Source organism: Schistocerca serialis, chromosome 6 (assembly GCF_023864345.2).
Source record: "Schistocerca serialis cubense isolate TAMUIC-IGC-003099 chromosome 6, iqSchSeri2.2, whole genome shotgun sequence".
NCBI classification, from domain to species: domain Eukaryota; kingdom Metazoa; phylum Arthropoda; class Insecta; order Orthoptera; family Acrididae; genus Schistocerca; species Schistocerca serialis.
In genome coordinates, this window is record NC_064643.1 from 514,033,361 (window position 1) to 514,047,842 (window position 14,482).

General features: G+C 42.3%; 1 pseudogene; it reads right to left on the reverse strand.

Moving 5' to 3' along the window:
- Positions 1-2,483: 2,483 nt before the first annotated feature.
- On the reverse strand, positions 2,484-2,601 carry LOC126485354 (5S ribosomal RNA; annotated as a pseudogene).
- Between the last annotated feature and the right edge of the window lie 11,881 nt (positions 2,602-14,482).

Below are 14,482 nucleotides of genomic sequence, written 5' to 3' on the forward strand. Positions count from 1 at the left end.
GTCTCCACATCTGGAATGGACTCTGCATACACGACAAATCTGAGATGGCCACATAAATAGAAACCGCATGGGTTGAGAGCCGGTGAACTAGCAATCCATGCAACTGGACCCCCTTGTCCGATCCATTGACCAGGGAAGACACAATGGAGATGCGTCCGGACGTAAACGGCGAAATGGTCTGGAGCACCATCATGATGCAACCACATAACACTTCGAAATCATCAATGGCACTTCTTCCAGCAAGGGAGGCAAAGTCACCCGCGAGAACCGCCGATAGTTCGGGCCTGTTAAGCGTAGTGGAAGGAAGACTGGTCCCAAAATACGGACGCTAATTACCCTGGCCCACACATTCCGGTTGAGCCCATGCTGATAATTCGCTGTCACCATACCATGGGGGATCTACATACTATCCCACATGTGAATGTTATGAAAGTTGAAGATACGACTCGGCGTAAAGGTGGCCTCATCCGTGAATAGGATGAATGACGCAAATCCCGGAATCGTGGTTGCCTGGTGAAGAAACCGCTGTCAAAACTGCTCCCGATGTGGAAAGTATGTCGCTTTAAGATCTACATGCGCTGTAAGTGACAAGGATAGTAACAATTGTCATGGAGAATGTTTCACGGTGCTGTCCGGCTTACCCTGTACTGGCAAGCCAACTGCCTGGTACTGACACGGCCGTCGACTTCCACTGTGTTAATCACATTTCCCTCCAAGTCTGGTGTCCGAACATTTCAGGTACGTCCATGATTTCCTGCTTCCTGAAACGACCCTGTCTTGGACAAGCGGCGAAACACTGTTTCAAACACTGAATGTTATGGTGGTTGTCGGCGAGGGTAGGTCTCCTGATACAACCTTGCTGCCCACCATCCGTTGCCATTTGCCTTTCGGTATGTAAACATCATGTCGGCACGCTTTCTATTCGAATGCGGATCCACTGTGTACAACATTGTATCACATTCACTACAAGGTGAATCAGCAAGAGAAGTAAATCGGGCACAACGTTACCAATTACTATGACAGGAGAGGGTGCTAGAGCATGACGTATGAAGAACAGTACCACCCTCTAGTAGGAAACCATGCATACTGCAACTGTGGCCGCATAGTACAGTGCGTATTACACCGCAGTCTTTGTAATAAAATGTGATTGGATAAATGGTCTCTAGCATGGAAACTATAAATTTCCGGACATAAGTTCATTAGACCTTTTTTGTTCCGTATCCTCTTATTGAACAATCCCTAGAGTTTGTACACGGCGGAAAAAAAATTACTGTTTATAGATTTTTAAGGGGTGCCAGATGCAGTTATAACCGATTCGATGTTGAGGTAGGCCGTTAATACCTCCAGTACTTCATTTTTGTGAAGCCGGCTAAAATGAAGTGAAAGAATGTCACCGATAGTGATTACTGTGAATTGTGAACTCTGTGAATTGTGAACTCTGTGAATTGTGTTTACTAATATATCAAGTCCTTTGAATAAATGTTTTGACTCATTACTCGATACATGGAACACAGCACATTTTGCGCAAACGACCTCTGAAACCAATCTCCTGGTATGGGCTGCAACCAGTTTAATTCATAGTTGTTTTCGATGAAATCCATAATATGGATTTGGTGTGCAATTTATGGGGGCTCAGACTCTAGTGAATTTTGGACATGAAGTTATAGGTATGATAACTGATGTGGCCTTGTAACATTAACTAGCATGGCCTTGCTGTGCTTGTACTGCGAACGGCTGAAAGCAATGGGTAACTACAACAGTATTTTCCGATGGCATGCTACACTTAAGTATGGTTTAATGATTATGCAATTGTATCCCGGAGTTAAAGTAGCCCCCTCTTCAAGTCTCCGGGCGGGGATTACTCGGGAGAATACCGTCATCAGGAAAAACAAAACTGGCATTCAATGGGTCTGAGAGTGGAATGTTTGATCCTTCATTCAGCTCGGTAGGCTAGAGAATTTAACAACGAAAATGGATAGCTTGAAGCCAGATATAGTGGGCATTAGTGAAGTGCAGCGACAGGAGGAACGTATTTTTCGGTTAGGTAAGTACAGGGTATTCAACAAAAAAATCAGATGGGAGTAATTCAGGAGCTGATATAATAATGATTGATGAAAGAGGAACGCGGGTAAGATACTATAAGCAGCATTGTCGCCAAACAGACACAAAACCAATACCCATCACTACAGTAAAAGTTTATATGCCATCTATTTCCGCAGGCGATTAAGAAATTGAAGGAATGTATGATGAAGTAAACGATGGTATTCAGAGAGTAAAGAAAAAGCACTCCGTCTTCAGGCCACCAGAGGCCTACCGGGACCATCCGACCGCCGTGTCATCCTCGATGGAGGATGCGCGTAGGAGGGGCGTGGGGTCAGCACACCGCTCTCCCGGTCGTAAGATGGTATTCTTGACCGAAACCGCTACTACTCGTTCGAGTAGCTCCTCAATTGGCGTCACGAGGCTGACTGCACCCCGAAAACTGGCAACAGCACATGGCGGCCTGGATGGTCACCCATCCAAGTGCCGACCACGCCCGACAGCGCTTAACTTCAGTGATCTCACGGGAACCGGTGTATCCACTGCGGCAAGGCCGTTGCCACTCAGAGAGTAAAGGGAGATGAAAATTTAACTGTGGTACGTGACTCGAAATCGATAGTCAGGAAAAGACAGAGAAGGAAAAATAGCTTGAGAACATGAACTGGCGGAAAGGAATGACAGGGGAATCCTCATGATACAGTTTTGGAGAGCATAATTCTATTCGCTAACACTTGGTTTAAGAACCATGTGAGAAGGCTTATAACACTCCTGTCCGCTACTGCTATACCATAACCTCGAAGCTGGAGGCAGGTTGTGAAATAAAACTGTTTTATTAAAGCAATTATGGTATAAAGCAACAGAGCAGTGTTACCCTCTGAGAGGAATTTTGTTATGTTGACCGTGTTGTACCTAACGGAGGTGGCTTATCGGAAATGAAAGTCAGAATTACGTAAATATTTGAACAGTAACAAACAAAATTTTGCCTGTCTGCACTGTTTAACGTATAAAGAAAACGGTCGCTAGCCTAACTAGGCAAGAGAATGATTAACATTCTCGTTCAAGAAAATAGTTATTGTTAATTTTAACGGATAAACACAACCTATACTTTGTCACACGCGAGTGCAATGAACTCTGACACACACATATGTTTACGGTAAGATTGAAACTAACAGTTAGAGCAGCACAAACTATTTGCAGAATTATAACAGATACCGAAACACACTATTACTTTCAGGGCTTACACAAACTGAATGGTCTTTATAACGTTATTATTACTGTTCAATGCAGAATCATTAATTGGATATAGTTTAAGTCTCTCTCAGTTAAATACTTTACTATTTAAAATGAAAGTTAATTGGAATCCACTAACAGGTTGCTTCTCACTATCATTTGAATAAAGATATTACGGTTTTCCTAATTAGTGGTCTTTCTGTTACTTGTTACCGAGCATTACCACAATAGACAAACTGTGGATCCTGTTATACTATTAATATGCACTTCTAATACACAAGAGAGAGAAACACTTAGCAAACATGAGTATATAACGTTTCACAACTGCAGTTTTCCACTTTTACTATCGTGAGACACAAAATTAACATATATGTAAGAAACTGACTCACCTTCTGCGATTTACAACAGGCAGTAATGTGATCATTTATTAAGCAAAACTTTATAAGCCTCAGTCTTAAGAACTTTTAATTTGAAGTTGGCAACAACACATTAATAAGCAGTTTTACTAGGAAAATTATGTTTATCAAGCATCATTAACTTTAACTCACTCTCTTGCCACATTAAATTTAACTTTCTTTTAACTATGTTCAAGAGGCATCAATTAGCAAAACACTGGCCTTTAATGTTCTTTCGGTAAGGACACTCGGGTATCACTTTAGTTCAAACGGAGAGGAACCTGAGAGGTGTTATGATGAGGAGAAAAATCAAGGTAGGTACATAAATTCAGATATAAATTACCTTATATTTGAGCACACTAACACATCCATTAAGCTGATCCTTAACTGTACATCATTGTAGCTTTCCGATGCAATGATTGCGCAATGTGGTGGCAACTGCATGTTGGTAGGTGGAATTGCAGGTAGAATTGCTGGACTCTGTCAGTTCTTGGTGGCGATGATAGATACAAATTCCAGAATAGTTCCAGCTATTTATCCATCCATCCGAGGCATTGGAAAGTAGCAGAAAAAGCTTCTCTCGGAACCAGCACAATATGCATCTTTTACATGGCAGTGCATAGTTTGGTAACTCGTCCCCGACACGTAGCTCGTCCCCGACTCGTAGCTTGTCCCCGATTCTTGGTTCCACCTTCTCTACTTAGGCCAACCACAATTTGCGCGCGCTACATAGTTCCGTTCCCGAGGGGAACCGCCGGCCGCTGTGGTCTCGCGGTTAAGGCGCTCAGTCCGGAACCGCGCGACTGCTACGGTCGCAGGTTCGAATCCTGCCTCGGGCGTGGATGTGTGTGATGTCCTTAGGTTAGTTAGGTTTAAGTAGTTCTAAGTTCTAGGGGACTGATGACCACAGAAGGTAAGTCCCATAGTGCTCAGAGCAATTTGAACCATTTTGAACCGAGGGGAACCACAACAACTTTTACATACAGAATAATTAAGAACCCTAAGTGAGGATCAGCAGTTTACATAACAGCAAACAAATACATTAAATGAAACAGAACAGTTGCACATATTGACATTTCTACAAAAAATTATTCACACAAAAATTACAATTACATACAGTAAGTTTTGTTCCCTCTAAATGGGACAAAGAATTTAAATGACAGATACACTACATTGCATAGAATCAAATCCTGACATAAAAGTTTTAACAAAGAAAAGAGTATACAATTTTGTGTTATCTATTCAAACAAACAATATTTACAGAAGCTGAACGATGTAACATTATATAAAACAAAAGGCAAAATAAATCCGTACAGCATTAGAGCTATGGTGTTACAGGCTCTATATATGGAAGAGACCTGGTGACGCTAGAAGGTTTTAGATTGATTAAGCAACGGTAAGGCAGAGATTTCTAAACCGGATTTTAAATTGTATGACGTCTCCAGGAGCAAATGTGGACTCTGATATAAATTTATTGTTTATGAACTGCAGATTACAACGTAAGGTACTGCAAAAAAGTATGACTTTTAGGCGAAGGGATCAGGATAAACTGAGGGAAACAGATTTTGTTTAGAGCGTCAGAGGAAACTTTAAGCAACGCTGGACTGAAACGGGGGAAAAATACAATAGCGGAGATGACGATCACATAAGGAAAGAAAGGGCTAGTAGGAAGGCCTGTACGATATAAGAGAGTTTCACTTTAATTGACGAAAGAAGAAAATAAAAAAAAAGTAGGAAGTAAAGCAGACGAAAGGGTGTGTAGACTTAAAAAACTGAGATTGACAGAAAATGCAGGAGGGCTAAGCAGGAATGACTAGAAGACAGATGCAAGGTTGCAGAAACATGTGTGACCAGGGGAAAGATACATGCTGCCTATAGGGACACAAAGGAGACCTTTGGAGAAAAGAGAAATTCCTGCATGAATATCGTGAGCTCAGGCGGCACACCACTAATAAGCAAATAAGGGACAGCTTAAGGGTATAACGAATGTAAAGAGGTTCTATATAAGAGACACAAAACAGGAGAAGAATTTTATAGAAAGAGAAGAAGAAGTAGGTGAAGATGTAATGGGAGATATGATACTGCGAAAAGAATTCAACAGAGCTCTGGAAGACCTAAGTCGAAACAAGGCTCCTGTAGTACGCAACATTTCCTTAGAATTACTGAGAGCCTTGGGAGAATCAGCCACCACAAAACAATTCCATCTGGTGTGCAAGAAAAAAGAGACAAGTAAAATACCATCACACTTCAAGAGGAATGTAATGAATCCAATTCCAAAGAAAGCATATGGTGACATGTGTGAATATTACCGAACCATCAGAGCAATAAATCATATTTTTGAAATATTTACAGAGAGAGAGAGAGAAACTGGAAAAGCGATCTCGGGGAAGGTCATTTTGGGTTCCGGAAAAATGTAGGAACACACTAGGCAATACTGACTCTACGATTAACCTAGATGATAGTTATGAAGAAAGGCCAATCTACATTTAAAACTTTGGTAGATTTATCGCAAGGTTTTTGACAAAGAACGTTGGAAGACAGCAGGGAAAAAGTACATAGAGCGAAAGGTTATTTTGAAGTTATATAGAAAGCAGACACAGCAGTTATGAGAGTCGAAGGACACGAAACGGAAGCAATATTTGCGGAGGGTGTGGGGGAGTGGGGAGGGGAGGGGGTAGTCTGTCCCCAGTGTTATTGAGTCAGTGCGCTGTGTAAGCAGTATAGAAAAAATGAGATATATCGATAGGGAATTAAAGTTCAAAGAAAGAAATAAAAACTGCAAGGTTTATCAACGACCTTGTTATTATATCAGAAACTGCATAGGACTTGGAAGAACAGTTGAACGACATAAATAGTGTCTTGAAAAGAGATTATAAGATGAGAACCAACAAAGTAACGTAAGGGTAATGGAATGCATTCGAATTAAATCAGATGCTGACGGAATTAGATTAGGAAATGAGATACTAAAAGTAGTAGATGAATTTGGGTATTTGGACAGCAAAATAACTGACGATGGCCAAAACAGAGAGGATATAAAACGCAGTCTAGCAATAGTAAGAAAATAATTTCTGATAACGAGGTAGTTGTTGAGACCTAACAGAAACTGAAGTGTCAGGAATCTTTTATGAAAGTATTTTTGTGAACCGTAGCCTTTTCCGGAAGTGAAATGTGGTTCAAACGGTTCAAATGGCTCTGAGCACTATGGGACTCAACTGCTGAGGTCATTAGTCCCCTAGAACTTAGAACTAGTTAAACCTAACTAACCTAAGGACATCACAAACATCCATGCCCGAGGCAGGATTCGAACCTGCGACCGTAGCGGTCTTGCGGTTCCAGACTGCAGCGCCTTTAACCGCACGGCCACTTCGGCCGGCAGTGAAATGTGGACAATAAGCAGGTGAGACACGGAAACAACAGGAGTTCTTGAAAAGTGGTGCTATAAAAACATATTTTAGATTACATGGGGAGATCGAATAACTAATGAGGAGATAGAAAATGTAAGTGAGGTAAAAATAAATTTGTAGCTCAGCTTGACTGTAAGATGAAGTCGGTTGATAGCAAACATCCTGAGGCTTCAAGAAATAGTCAATTTAGTATTGGAGGTTAAAAACTGTAGGGTGAGTTCTTGGATAACGTAGTAAGCATTCTGAAATGGATAGAGGTTGCAGTTGTGCAGGAGAGACTAGCGTGGAGAGCTGATTCAAACCAGTCTTTGGACTGATGATCAGAACAACAACGGCCACTAGCTAAGTTGTTTTACCGGTTGTCAAATGGTTCAAATGGCTCTGAGCACTATGGGACTGAACATCTATGGTCATCAGTCCCCTAGAACTTAGAACTACTTAAACCTAACTAACCTAAGGACATCACACAACACCCACTCATCACGAGGCAGAGAAAATCCCTGACCCCGCCGGGATTACCGGTTGTCCCAAAATTTTAGGGTCAAAATTATAAAGCTGGTTGATAACTCTAAAATCAGTACTTTCAGGTAGGAAGCAGAGATCGGAAATTAATGTTTCATGCGGAACGAGTTTTTGAATGAGGCACGTGTTTTTCAACTGCTTATGTTTTGTTGAGTATTGCCTACTGTACTTACGGTCGTGACGCTAAATAGAAAGTCAAACGCAATCGTCTGTACAATTGCTTAGCCTTCCCCGGCCAGAGCAGTTAAAGTAAAAGTTTTCTGGGTATGATGGCGCATCATATTGTAAAAGACGGTGGTTTCACCAGTCATAGTTTTTAACGAAATGATGCGCCGCCTACCCAGGAAACGTTTATGTCAAGAATCGTATGTGATGAGTCCACAGCGGACTACGTCAATGTTTTCAGTTCACGACTGACCATCGGAGCTGAAGTACTACTAGTTAACACTGATTTGCAGAAAAGTATTTAATGTATGGTGTAGCCGATGACAAGGAGGTACTGTTGGACAGAATGGGAAAATATTCACCAATAAGCATCTGTAAATTTGCCTGTGAAAAGCACCCTTAGAAGAATGCAGTAAGAGAACACCCTTAGTCGTCACTACTCTTAAGCCTTTTCGTAAATCCCTGTGTCTTGTGGAGTGTTTTGTTTCTGTGACATTTCGTCCTGCCTAATTAGATATATTTATTTTTCCTGTTTACGTTATGTTCTATGTTTATAGTGATACGAATTTATATCCTAGGGTGCTAAGAAAATAGCGGTAGAGCAACAGTTAGTTCCCCCATAACGAACAATGTGCGCAACCAATAGGTGCCAAAAGATTTTCTACCCACAGTTCAGTTCTCTCAATGGATTATGTTCTAACGCATACTCTGTGATTGGTGGGCGTCACACTGAACAGCTGAGGTTAAGTTGCTTCTTGTAAGGTGTAAGTTGTTTATGTTGGCAGCTCGCCAAATATTTATTCCAACCATAAGTTCTTTATTTCAGACTACCCAGTTTAGTATCTTATATAACCTGTTTTTCCTGACTTTATGTACACAGGCTCAGTTGGTTGAAGAGAATTCAGCGAGAGTTATCAGTTGTGTCATAGGTAACCGTATTTACTTATTTATTTCATTGTAATCTGTTATCTGTAATCTAATTACAGACTGTTTATCTTACTTCAAGCTACGGTTGACAAATAATATTTTGTTCTGTACTTCATCAAGTAATGAAACTACATATACTGGTGCAACTAACATGTGTTCCGATATTTCAGAATACTCTATATCAAGTTTAAACTAAACCAGTGGAAGGTTACTGTGGGTTCTGACCCGAAATATGTTGATATCAGCATTAGCATTCCTGTAATCCTTGACGACAGCATCAGCATTCCGGTATTTTAATACAGAATGGGTCCACCCTCACTCGTATCAAGTACATGCACAGCGTCACGTGTAAGGCAAATGGACAGAATACCCATAGAATCACTGCGTGTTAAATGAAATTAAGACATGAAATATGAGAGGATTATGGTGTGGGTATTTGTTATAACAGACAAATTTTTTGCTGTCATTTGAGTTTCATCACTTGATGTAGTGAGAAGCAGAGTTATCTTTGTCTTTCGTAAGCAAATGCTCTACTGACTGAGCTATTCAAGCACAACTCACGATCTGCCCTTGCAGCATTACTCCCACCACTACCTCGCCTCCTACCTTCCAAACTTCACAGAAGCTCTCCTTCAAACCTTTCAAATACTCGCACTCCTGGCAGTGAGGGTATTGCGGAAACATGGCTTAGCCACGCTTGACGGATGTTTCTAGAATCAAATATTCACTCTGCAGTGGAGTGTGCGTTGATATGAAACTTCCTGGCAGATTAAAATTGAGAAGCTGACCGAGAGTCAAACTTGGGATCGTTTCCTTTCATGGGCAAGTGCTCTACCGGCATAAACTTTTAACAATGAAATGAATACCCTTAGCTGCATACAGACGTTGATCTAAGTCAACGAGGACAGTTAAAAATGTGTGCCCCAAACCGGACTCGAACGCGGGATCTCCTGCTTACATGCAGGAGTTCTATCCATCTTCTTTTTAATCTCATTTTGTTCTATATTGTTCGTTGACTGTTCGTGGAGGGCGTCCGATGACACTCATTCAGGTTGCTCATTGATCCATTCACTCAGTTTTTTTATTACAGAGGGTAGCTAACCCTCTGACCGAACACGCTGAGCTACCAGGTCGGCTCTATCTGAGCCACTGAGGACACAGAGGATAGTGCGACTGCAGGGACTTATCTCTGGCACGCCTCCCGTGAGACCCACACTCGCAATTTGACTGCCCCGCACTATATTCATAGTGCCCCTGACTATCATACTCATTACTCGCGGCTTTACTGCCGATTGCCGTAAGAGTTCGGGCACTGTTTATGCATCCGCACAGAAGAAGATGGTCAAACGACCGGTGATCCTTAACTATATCTGTTCTTTCGGACAGATACCAATAATATGCCAGGAAGTTTCATATTAATGTACACTCCACTGCAGGGCGAAGATTTCATTCTAGAAACGTCCTCCAGCCTGTCGCTAAGCTTTGTCTCCATAATATCATTTTTTCTAGGAGTGCTAGTCTTGCAACGTTCACAGCAGAGCCTCTGTGAAGTTTGGAAGGTAGGAGACGGGTAGCTCAGTCGTTAGAGCATTCACCCACGAAAGGCAAAGGTCCCGATTTCGAGTCTCGCTCTGGCACACAGGTTTAATCGGACAGGAAGTTGCAGTCTGAAGTTTCACATAAATGTGTCAAGTGCCATGTTGGTTCAATATCACTGCCAATTGCGATGCGCCAACATCCCACTGGTTATCATTTTCTTCCCACATTCGTTGTAGCAAATCGAGTGTCACTTGTGCAACGGCAGTGTAGATTCGTAGAATAAATTGTAGGCCTGGTTGGAGGTTCTTTAGCGTATTGTTGCGAAATGTACGCAGAACGGGTATTGCAGAATTTGTTTCATGAAACCAATATACACAGCGAGCACGCTCCGCACCAACGAAAGTACCCATTTTAACTGTGCACTATGCTGGCGCTCCTGGTAGCGGAATGGGGTGCTGATGCAATACGTGGATCAAACTTGAGGTTGTTTGCTACAAAATGACACACCTACCGATTCTGTAAGTTACCTCAATAAATTTCTATATCATTCCAAATTTCTAAAGGCCTTTTTCACTCACACTGTATTAATAATTTTATTCTGTCTTAGGTTAAAGTTGGTTTCAAGACACTGTTGTAAGCAAAATGTCATTTGTAACGCTTCATAACATTAAGAAGGTACGACTGGAAAGACTGTGTCGACTTGTCCAGGAGGCTGCGTGTTTGCTACCAGATGGTCGAGGAAAATACAACCGACAGTGCAAGGTTCCGGAGGATACCAATGTTCGACTAGAGCAGTTTATTCGTTCATTTCCGTACAGGGTTGCGCATTACGGGCAAACCGGTTGCAGAAAGAATTATCTATCAACTGACTTATCAGTTATGAAGTAATGTGAGCTAATCAGGCAGAAATGTGATTCAGATAAGTACTTAGTTTATCAAGATATGAAAACCAGTGCAACTTATAAAAATGTATTCTATCCCTAAGTGAAATACCATTATTTCTACGACTCTTTCAAATGTCATTTCAGCTATGGATTTGTCGTCCTGAAGTGGATATACACTCCTGGAAATGGAAAAAAGAACACATTGACACCGGTGTGTCAGACCCACCATACTTGCTCCGGACACTGCGAGAGGGCTGTACAAGCAATGATCACACGCACGGCACAGCGGACACACCAGGAACCGCGGTGTTGGCCGTCGAATGGCGCTAGCTGCGCAGCATTTGTGCACCGCCGCCGTCAGTGTCAGCCAGTTTGCCGTGGCATACGGAGCTCCATCGCAGTCTTTAACACTGGTAGCATGCCGCGACAGCGTGGACGTGAACCGTATGTGCAGTTGACGGACTTTGAGCGAGGGCGTATAGTGGGCATGCGGGAGGCCGGGTGGACGTACCGCCGAATTGCTCAACACGTGGGGCGTGAGGTCTCCACAGTGCATCGATGTTGTCGCCAGTGGTCGGCGGAAGGTGCACGTGCCCGTCGACCTGGGACCGGACCGCAGCGACGCACGGATGCACGCCAAGACCGTAGGATCCTACGCAGTGCCGTAGGGGACCGCACCGCCACTTCCCAGCAAATTAGGGACACTGTTGCTCCTGGGGTATCGGCGAGGACCATTCGCAACCGTCTCCATGAAGCTGGGCTTCGGTCCCGCACACCGTTAGGCCGTCTTCCGCTCACGCCCCAACATCGTGCAGCCCGCCTCCAGTGGTGTCGCGACAGGCGTGAATGGAGGGACGAATGGAGACGTGTCGTCTTCAGCGATGAGAGTCGCTTCTGCCTTGGTGCCAATGATGGTCGTATGCGTGTTTGGCGCCGTGCAGGTGAGCGCCACAATCAGGACTGCATACGACCGAGGCACACAGGGCCAACACCCGGCATCATGGTGTGGGGAGCGATCTCCTACACTGGCCGTACACCACTGGTGATCGTCGAGGGGACACTGAATAGCGCACGGTACATCCAAACCGTCATCGAACCCATCGTTCTACCATTCCTAGACCGGCAAGGGAACTTGCTGTTCCAACAGGACAATGCACGTCCGCATGTATCCCGTGCCACCCAACGTGCTCTAGAAGGTGTAAGTCAACTAACCTGGCCAGCAAGATCTCCGGATCTGTCCCCCATTGAGCATGTTTGGGACTGGATGAAGCGTCGTCTCACGCGGTCTGCACGTCCAGCACGAACGCTGGTCCAACTGAGGCGCCAGGTGGAAATGGCATGGCAAGCCGTTCCACAGGACTACATCCAGCATCTCTACGATCGTCTCCATGGGAGAATAGCAGCCTGCATTGCTGCGAAAGGTGGATATACACTGTACTAGTGCCGACATTGTGCGTGCTCTGTTGCCTGTGTCTATGTGCCTGTGGTTCTGTCAGTGTGATCATGTGATGTATCTGACCCCAAGAATGTGTCTATAAAGTTTCCCCTTCCTGGGACAATGAATTCACGGTGTTCTTATTTCAATTTCCAGGAATGTATGTGAGATATGTGAATAACTTAAATGTAAAATTAACAGTAAAACAAACATAGTTTCAAAGATACAAGCGGAAAAGGAACTTAAAATTGACAAGTTACGAGCGATAGCATTTCATGATAGTATGTTACGATGTAAGGAAATAATTAAAGGAGATGAGAAAGGAACAGCAGAAATAATTACTTTAGATTATATACAGAACAGACCATTTCTACTTGTACCTGTTGGGGAAATGTTCTACTATATGATAAAGATTTCATCTTTCTGTATGACGAGACAAATGCTAGAAACGGACTCAAATGAAACTGTTTCACTACTAATGATTTCTATTGAAAATCATTTAGCTATTACTATAAGAAAACTGCATGATATGCTTGTATGGGCCAAAACATGAATGTACGGTTATTCCTTTTTGGTACATTTTGGTGCACAACAGCAGGTTTTCTGCAGCACATCATATATTTTCTTCATGTGGCCCTTCTTCTCAGCGGTAGAACTAAAAAAAAAAGCTAAATACCTCCACAATGGTATGACATTATGTACTGGTCTGAGGAAGTTGGTGTCCTCATAGTATATTTTTGATTTTCCTAATCATTTTGATTCCTTTTCCAAAAAATCTATTACAGTGAAAGGGGATAAATGGCCTGTGACTTCACATAAAATATTTAAGTTCTCAGCAGCATCAAAATGTGTAACAGTATCTCCTCACTCCAGTGGCCCAATTACATACGATTTCTCACTTGTAAAATTGGTAGGCATCCTAAGTCAGGTGTGTCCGCAGCCCAGTTTGACCTAATACCAATAAAACTGCCAAGGCAAATGAGGTTGCTAAAACGCTTGAATTAATACCTACAGAACACCACTACTAATTCAAGATCATTGCATAGTGGTTTTCTGACAAAGGGAAACAAAGAAGACCACAAGATTGAGAAAGTGAAGCATGGGACAAAGACTGATTTCAAATTTTCTTGTGATATCCATTTGAAAATTGCTGCAATCAATCTAATTTTGTTCAGTTATGTTTATTTGAATGTGTCAGTGTGCAAAATGGTTAAATATATAGGTAATTTTTTATATTGCCTGCTTCCTGTTCAGTGTGAAATAGGACTTGTTGGCTGATTTTAAACTCGTTTTAATGACTGTAAAGCTTCGTGTACTTCAAACCTGTCTTATAGATATGTACGTAATGAACTACTGCACCAGAATGTACAAAAAATTAAGACTAAGGCAAAATTATGCAATTTATTAAGTTTCTTATGTTTTTCACAAAGTGAATGCTGATTGACTAATCCCCTTCTTGAACTTAATATTTCAATCGGGTAAGAGGCTTTTTTAAACATTGCACTACAGCAGTGGGGATACAGCGAATAAGACGTTAACACGTCCACATGTCACCCTTGTTAAATGCGACTAGCCAAGAAAAGTGGTGGAATAGACTAAAATGCCAGCATAAGAAATTGGTAGCATTAGCGCTCTGTCTTTGAGGTAACACGTCACGTTTTGAGTAATTGCATGGCTTCCTTTAACACGATTAGGAACACTGCCTTCACTATAATGTGCTCTAGAAAGAACTGACTTTACTGCACACCAAAGAGACGATACTTTGTCTGTAAGCGCTACAAATCGTGAGCATCACCCATCTTTTTCCCGCTACATATTGAAGCGTTTATATGATACCTATACTACATCTTCAAGCAGTAAAGCGATACCTACAGCTGTTAAGTTCTGACTAATTATGTGTTAATTTCCCATTTAATAAATATTATGACTTGGCTTGGGGTC